Source organism: Lactuca sativa, chromosome 6 (genome assembly GCF_002870075.4).
Source record: "Lactuca sativa cultivar Salinas chromosome 6, Lsat_Salinas_v11, whole genome shotgun sequence".
Lineage (NCBI taxonomy): Eukaryota > Viridiplantae > Streptophyta > Magnoliopsida > Asterales > Asteraceae > Lactuca > Lactuca sativa.
Genome location: NC_056628.2, coordinates 46,747,646 through 46,755,818, shown reverse-complemented (window position 1 = coordinate 46,755,818; position 8,173 = coordinate 46,747,646).

The following is an 8,173-nucleotide window of genomic DNA, read 5'->3' as shown; positions in this document are numbered from 1 at the left end:
GGGTCAACCGCGACGTGGCGAATGGAAGAATCACGACCCTTAAGCTGACGTGGCAAACACAGGAAAAACTCAAAGACCACGTTGTGGTGGCGTTCAACCATGACGTGGTGGCCAAATTTCCACAAATATAAAATCTCGATCATTAGGTCGAAATTGGGGCGATGCATTCGGTTCTCTGAGGTAATATGCGACTAATAAACCCTTAGAAACCTAGAGGATTTCGAAATTCAAGAGAGCTCAAGGATTGAAGAATATTTAGAAGATATTCAACATTGATCTAGTTGATTTGCTATTTGAACTTATGTCTAGCTTATTTTACTTAGATCTAATGTGTTTTTCTGCTACAATGAGAGGCTAATCACCTTTTACTTTTGTTTGGTGAAAATTAGCTTGGTACTTATGTGTTGATTTCAATTATTGGAGGATTATTGTTGCTTTACTTGTGTTTGATATATATATATATATATATATATATATATATATATATATATATATATATATAACCTAGCATGTTTTAGTTCTTGTTTATATTGCTCATAAATAAGATTTTATGTGTTAATTGACCATATTAATTGCATGAATCTATTTCCGAATTGTTTATGACCATTAAATAGTTAGAGCTAAGATTAATCACATCTTAGTTAAAAGTAATTAAAGCTAGTAACTTTAATTGTGTTAGAGAGCATAATTAGTATTAATTTGTGCTTGGTTGCTTAACTTGAACATAGAAGAGTAACTAATATCATTCATAGTCCAATTGTGTTATTATTAATTTAGTGTTTAACTTGAGCATGACCATTGCCTTGTTATCCATAAATCGATAGGCCTAGTTATTTGACCATAAGAGCTACATAATTGGCAATCAATATAATCTATCCACTAGAAATCAACCATAAAAGAAAGTAAAATCAGATCTAGACAGAAGTATTCTTTAAATTCTTGAAGTTGCTTTGTTTCCGTTGCTTGTTTGTTGGCTGGTTGATATTAAGTTATTCTAATCTTGAAAAATCTGTAAACCCCCCAAATCAAAGTTTGTTTTATAGTTTAATTAGAAGAAGTTAAATTATTAAACTGAATTCTATTCCTTGTGATCGACTCCCAAATTACCCGAGCTACACTATAAACTGACTAGGTACACTGCATATAGGTGCATAGCTAGTAAAAGTTTGTTAGGTTATAAATTTAAAACTAAGTAGGTACTTTGTGCATGCATCAGGGTGCAAAACCCTAAATGATATGATTTCTAGATGTCATGAGAGGGAAATCATTTGAAGCTTCTGAGGAAGCAGAGATCAGTTCAGACACTGTCATCGGAGGGCCAGGCTAAGAGGCCCACGACTGTTGACTCGAGATTGAGGAGCCATTAGGTTCGGGGCCATTGTGCCAAATGTTGGAAGAATAATGAGGGTCGAAGTCGAGAGAAATGAGGAACTTGTTTCAGATGCGGACTGACAGGCCATTTTAACAGAGATTTCCCTCGTGGAGCTTTCATATGTTTCCACTGCAATCATATAGGCCATAAAAAGGTCCATTGACCGAGGCTGAAGGGAGGGGCAGTGGCGGCACCTGTGACAGCCACTTTGAGGATCACCGATGGCCTCCAGGGCAAGGTGGAGGCACATGTGGTGAAGAGCAGGGCGTTCCAATTGACTACCAATGAGGATCGAGCAGCACTAGATGTGGTTACCAATATGTATCTTTATCATATCTTTTGCTGCTTTCCTTATTTATGCTTATGTCTTATAGATCATGTATAGGGACAATCTTAGTCAATGGTATGACTGCTCACGTTTTGTTCGATTCGGGTGCTACCCGATCTTTTGTATCTCTCGCGCTTAGCAAAAATTTATTGATGCTCCTGAGATTTTGGATTATCCATTGGAGGTAGAGATTGTGGATGATCGTTCAGGGAGTGCTTTGAGGGTTCATCGAGGATGTGTTATGAAGATGTTCAACGGGAGATATTAGTTGGGTTATTTAAAGTGTCGTGTCAAATTTACGTATTTAGTCTTTATTAATGGATTGAGCTTATCCATCCGTCATTATGATGTTAGGGTTAGACTATTTACAGTGCATGCATGTATTGTTTTAGGGTTAATCGTTTTGTATTGCCCGCTTAGCTTTTACAGAAAAGTTCATGTTGAACTCTTCTAAAGCTTTGATAATATTAAGCATTCGTCACATCTTTGATCTTTGTTCTTATTGTTTGATTCATTATATTGTTTAGAATCTATCGATCTTAACTTCATTGTTTCAACAATTGGTATCAGAGCAAAAATAACTGGAGATTCTCTTGAGGAATTCGAAGTGAACTTGAAAAGGGAGAAAAAGGCTTTTTCAAAGAAGATGGCTAAAAAACACAAGGATTTTATTCAAAGAAAAACAATTCACGTTGAAGTTAATCTTTGTGATAATAAAATGAAGGTTTTTAAAATATTCAAAGGAGAGAATAGTGTTTTGCTTAAAAGAACCTTCTGGGTTGATATGAACATAACTTTTCCAGTTTATAAGAAAACCTCACAAGGACCCAAGAAAGTTTGGGTTCCTAAATCTCATTGAAATTTGTAGGTAATTAGTAACGAACAGTACGATTCTAAATGGTACATCGACAGTGGCTGTTCACATCACATGACAGGAAGGAGAGAAGAGCTGAGGGAATTCCGATCATTAAAGGAAGGTAACAAAGTAAAATTCAAAAATAATGCCACAGGAGAGATCAAAGGATATGACATGATTATGAATGGACATTGGATTCGAAGCTGCCCTGTCTACCTGAAAGATCACAGAGATAGTAAAGTCAAGTTGTATGACTCTACTTCAGGTACATGCACTATCTAACTCTATTAAGTACATATTCATAGATTCTTAGTACATGATGTGATAGTTGCATTTTGATGTTTTGCAAGATCTAAGAGAAAGAAGAAAGCATAAGAAGAGTGAGTTGAATCTGATCGTGAGAGATGAATTTCGATTGCATGGTTCGAGGATGAGATTTTTGAGCTGGTGCTTAGGAGTTATGTCAGATTAATAGATTGCTTAGGAAATGTCTAGAAACATAGTTTTTATATTTGCATGTAAGGACAAATTTTTTCTCATTTTATCAATAAATTGAATTTTTGTTACTTTATATTTCTTTGCAATGACATTTATGAAAATTGGTGATGATATTTATATTATTAGCAATGTTAAATATGGATTTTATTCTTAGTTATGTCGGTTGTGGAAATTTCATAATCAACCAAGTGAAAAGGAATTCTAATCACCTAAGTTTTAGTTGGATAGAAACTTGGAGTCATACAATTTGAATTGTGTGGTGTATGAGAACCTTGATCGTTGGAAGATCATGACTAATTCGTTGATCACATGTTTATGTGAATCAATTGAAGGACTAAAGGATCTAGTACACATTGATGTGGACTATTTAGATCCACCACAAAGTCCATAAGTCTATTCGTCATGATTTACTGATGATTCAGTAAATATGGTTATTCTTATAAGATTAAGTGTAATTCTGATTCTTTGAAAAGTTTCAAAGAGTGGCAGAATGAACATGAAGAATCTATTAAGCAGAAAGATAAAAGTTTCTCTGATATGAAATGAAAAGAGAGTACGTATCATGATTTATGATCATCTTCATGATTGTGGAACCATGTCACAATTGATACTCTAAGGACATCTTAGTGCAATTGTTTTGACTAAGAAGAGGAATCTGATATTGTTTAAATGGTTTGACGAAGATATGATTCATACTTCGTTTCCAATCAAGTTTTAGAGTCACACTCTAGTAACTTCGAATCGTATCTTGAAGCTTATTTCAAACAACGTAGGTTTATAACGCCTCATGATATGTGGAGTAGAAAAGTTATCCTACTCTAGCACATTTGAAATTGGTAGTTGTGATGTTTTGGTTAAAAAAAAGATAAACTAAGATCAATTAAATGAAGTGTTATCTTGACAAGAATACACACTAACTTTTTGAATATTTTTTTTAGTTCGTCAAGGAATGTTCCTTGAAGAAAGAAACTTATATGTCAAGAAGATAGTGGGAGTCTTATTGATCTTGAAGAGTTTCAAGAGTCAATTAACAATAAACATTTTAGTAATCACTAGCACACGACCGGAGGTTTATAACCTGTCGTGTTTACAAATTCTTGTTTTTGTGCACCTTCCAGTTAAGTTGGCAATTCTTATGAGTTCTATGGTTCTCATTTGACTGCAAAAGGCAGAACACATTAGTCAGTTACGGTACATTGTGTTGGATATTGTGTCTAAGTCCATAACTATATTTGGTATGTACTTAACCTGACCCGACATGGTCCATTTGGGTTGCAATTCACCCGAACAATTTATGGATAATCTTTTGAGAATAGTATAAGTTATGATTTATTAATATATTATAAGTTCTAATATATTAATATAAGATCATATTATTTAATTAGTATTGATCTATAATTAATCTAGGATTAATTTAGAGATCAAAAGTATTACTAATTAAATATGGGCTCTTATATTTATATAGTGTGGGCTAATGCTTATTTGGAATGGGCTAGGCTTGCATGGAAAGTCCATGGATACTCCATGGAGCTTTAACCCATGGATCTCATGGAAATGAAGAGACATGGGTATTAGGGTTTACATGGATGTAACCCTAATCCACCACACTATATAAAGGAGGCTTTGGTTCTTGAAATCACACTAGTTGTGGTGAGTAAAGTAAGAGGGTCGATTTCAAGATAGTTGTGACTATTCTCTTAAGGTTCCGAAGTTTGTGGTGATTTGTGATTTCCATTTGAGTCATCCACACTATTGGTGCTAGGATCTAAAACTCCAAGCAATCAACTACAACTATAAGGTAAGTAATTCTACTAGCTTTATTTGATTCCAGTTCCCCATGCCATGCTAGATAGGATAAGAACCTTGGAAAAATAAATATTTGCATGTATCTTAGTCAAACATAGATCCAAGGTTTTCTAGTTGCATGTACACCATATGAGTGTTAGAATGCTCAAAACCCATCAATGATATCAGAGACTAGGCTTGTTTGTTTTGATACTTGATGCAAAATATTGGAAAAAGTCGAAATTTTGTTGTCTGCCTGCTGAACTCGCCGAGTCCATGGGGGGACTCATCGAGTTCATGTGTATCTTCATCCTACTCGCCGAGTAGGTTCGTGCACTCGACGAGTAAGAGCCTCAGAATGCAGATTTTCGACTTTTGCTGCTGGAAATGGACTAGAAACATTACTCTAAACTGTTTTGGTGTTATAAAACTTGTTTTAGATGGTGTAATGTTTATGCTAATCCATTTACAATGGCTATAATAAAAAATTACAAGTTTTATGAGTAATTTATGATTCTTGAAATGTTCATATTCATGCTCTTGAACTTATGAAGATTAGATGATCATAGGAATAGTTTGTAACCTACTTGGTAGTTTAATTCTTGATCATAATGTGTTTCAATGGAGTCCATAACTTGTCCTCAAGTTATGGAAAACCAAGAGTCACACTTTAATTAAAACCATTAAAAGAACACAAGAGTTAGAAAAATGAAGAGTCTTCATTTTAATACTCAATTAACTTCATAAGGTATAAGAAATGAAAATTTTTGAAAGTTTACAAAACTTGCCCTTAAGTTTTGGAACAAGTAAAGTCATGATTAAAACTTTAGTTCCAACCCTTAGAATTTTAAAAGTTAAAATTCAACCCTTATACTTTATAATATTATAAGTTAATAATATATATATATATATATATATATATATATATATATATATATATATATATATATATATATATATATATATATATATATATATATATATATATATAAGATCAAGTCGTCTTACCGCTAGTACGCCTCATTCACGAAGCCAGTCTATAGGGGGGGGGGGTATAAGGTTGTTGCCTATAAAATGGCAACTTAATGGGTGTCCACTCTTACCCACCACTTCCTTGATTGGTGGAGGGTCGTTAGCCGAACGGGTAGGACAATGACTTAAAAATTCTCATTAAAAGTATAATGATAATACTAAAGTAACTAAACTTTATTGAATTCCCAATATTAGTTATTTTAGGAAAATGTGAATAAGGTGCTAATCCATGAAATTACACTTTACACTTTTCTTAAGTCGTTAGTGGAGCGTATCAATGGAGCGTGTGTGGTTAACCGGCACACCGATTGAGGGGTAATACATTAAGGGTACCAAGTAATTTGCATGGTTACTTCACACTTTGTTTTGTGATCCTCGGTATCCCAGTCACAAAACTTGAAGGGTACACTCGAGATTGAAACATGCCATTGAAGAAAGTTCAATGAATCTCAAAGAATCTAGGAGTTTCTAAACCAATTAAAACCTAATTAAAAATTTCGTTTTTCATGGTGGAAATTGGTGAATCGTCATTCACCTACCTTAAAATATCTTATAGCTTAGATTACGGCATCCCTCTTTTAAGTTATAAAATATTGTGTTGGGTCCTAGCCTTAATACTACATTTGGGTGTTTTATTAAGGACTATCCCATAGCTAATCTAATCTATTCCCTCTTCTTTTCAGATGTCTTCCAATAACAATGCTTCTGGCTCTAACCCTACTAGCTCCTTCTCTCTCATGAATCTTTGTGGTAGAGTCATCTTTGATGGATCCAACTTTATTGATTGGATCAGAAACATCAGGATGGTCACTCGGTATGAGAACAAAGAATATGTTCTCGACAAGGAGTTAAAGGTACCCGAGCCAACTGCTACTCCTGAAGAGCTTGCTGAATATGAGGTACACGAAAGACATGCTACAAAAGTGGAATGCATCATGATGGCCACCATGACAGTCGAGCTCCAAAAGTCCTATGAGGACTATTATCCTTTTGAGATGCACCAGGACTTGATGGACCGCTACCATCAAAGTGCTCGTTAAGAGCGATATGAAATAATCTCCTCCATGATAACAGCCCAAATGAAGGATGGTGAACCCATCACGAGCCACATGCAGAAAATGCAAAGGTATGTGGACCGTTTACGGAAGCTGAATGTGAACTTCCCCGAGGAGTTTGCAATAGACATAATTTTGCACTCCTTACCATCGTGTTATGATCAATTCCGCATGACATATCACATGAACAAGGAAGAAGTCACCCTCAGCAAACTTCAAGGACTCTTGAAGACCACCGAAAGTGGTCTAAAAGGTAAGTCGGTCGTTACCACTCCTAATCCTACTCCAACTGCGGTTAATGTCTTGGCAATCGGGCATGGCAAAGGGAAGAAGAGAAAGAACCCTTCTAAGGGTACCAAGGGTAAGACCCTTGAAGGCTCCTCTTCAAGCAAAACCAAGAAAGGTTTTGTCACTCCTTCTGCTAACCCTAATGAGGCTGAATGCTTCTATTGCCGTGAAAAGTCACACTGGAAGCGAAACTGCCCAAAGTACCAGCAAGATTTGAAGGATGGGAAATTAAAACCCAACCATGCAGGTATATACACTATATTGTCTAATAACTCACCTCATTCTAAGTCTTGGGGTCCTTGACACAGGTTATGGTATTCACATATGTTGTGATTTGTAGGGACTAAGAAGAAGTGAGAATGTGGAGTAGGGAAAGATAAACTTGATCATGAGAAACAGGAAAGCTTCACCTGTCACCAAGATAGGAGTTTATTCCTTAGTGCTAAATAGTGGGTTTACATTAGATTTGAATAAGTGTTATTATTCGCCAAAAATGGCAAGAAATGTTATTTCCTTTCATGCATTGTATAAACAAGGTTTTACCTTTTATTTTGATAATAATAATGGTAGTATTGATGCTTTATTTAATAATGTTCTTTATTTTAAAGCATTACTGTAACGCCTGTGTTTCCGGGCTTGCCATTTGTAGCAATGTAATAGTCTAGGTTAACCTTTGTAACCCGTTTTGAAATAATAAGAGTGTATTATTTGAGTATTATGTGTTTTGTGCTTAGTTGCTTAATTATGTGGTTTGATTAATTAAGAATAAAAATAAGCGTCAAAATTTAAGTGTAAAATAAACTTGATATCTTTGGATAATGTTGTAGTAGTTGAAACGAGGTTTCCAAATATATATAGAACGCCCAAATCTGACTTCGTATGAGGAAGTTATGATTTATTGAAGTTTCGACTTAACGGTATGCAACCTGAAATACTCGATTTGAGATCGAGCGGTTTTT